We start from the raw sequence: 773 nt of genomic DNA on the forward strand, positions 1-773 counted from the left end.
TTGGGAAGAATCCACTGCTTATTCATGGGAAAAGCAGCATAGAATATATTTACTCTCTTGAGACCCTGCCAGGTACTTGTGCTCTACATTTGCCTCTGTTGGAAATAGGATGCTGGTGCTTGATGGACCTTTGGCCTGGCCCAGTATGACAGTGCTTAATACAACTCGACCTATTAGAATATACAACACAGTAACATAGTACATGACGGCAGAAAAAGACCTGCACAGTCCATCCAGTCTGCCCAACTAGATAAACTCGTATGTATGGGATTACTTGTTTCTTCTTGGACAGAAGCATAGAACAGTGAGTGCTATTATTTTTTCTTATATCCCACAATTATCCAAAAAGAAGTTTTGGTTCAAAATATTAGACCCACAGCAGAGATGAGACATGCTGTACATAAAGGGAAGGGGGGGGGGGGGGGGGAGGGAACAAGATAGATTTGAGGAGGCAGAGAAATTAAAAAAAACCTAAATGTGAAAGTTCAGAACCAGACAGACAGGGCAGGTGGTGAGAATAGAAATAGCAAATGGAAAGGAGACCCTAGAAAGAGTTCAGAGCACAGAGAAAAGCATTGGGAACAAAACCATTGGAATAATAAAATCACCAGCCTACCAAGGTATGAAAAATGATTTTAATTTTCAGTTTAGTGACTGAATTACATCTGTTGACTTTATTTTGCACTGTACAAGAGGACATGCATTTCTTTGTTTGTCTGGTGCTGCATAACATACAGGCCTGTATCTCTACTTTCAGTTTTTTGTCTGCATGC

This window comes from Microcaecilia unicolor, chromosome 2 (genome assembly GCF_901765095.1).
Source record: "Microcaecilia unicolor chromosome 2, aMicUni1.1, whole genome shotgun sequence".
Lineage (NCBI taxonomy): Eukaryota > Metazoa > Chordata > Amphibia > Gymnophiona > Siphonopidae > Microcaecilia > Microcaecilia unicolor.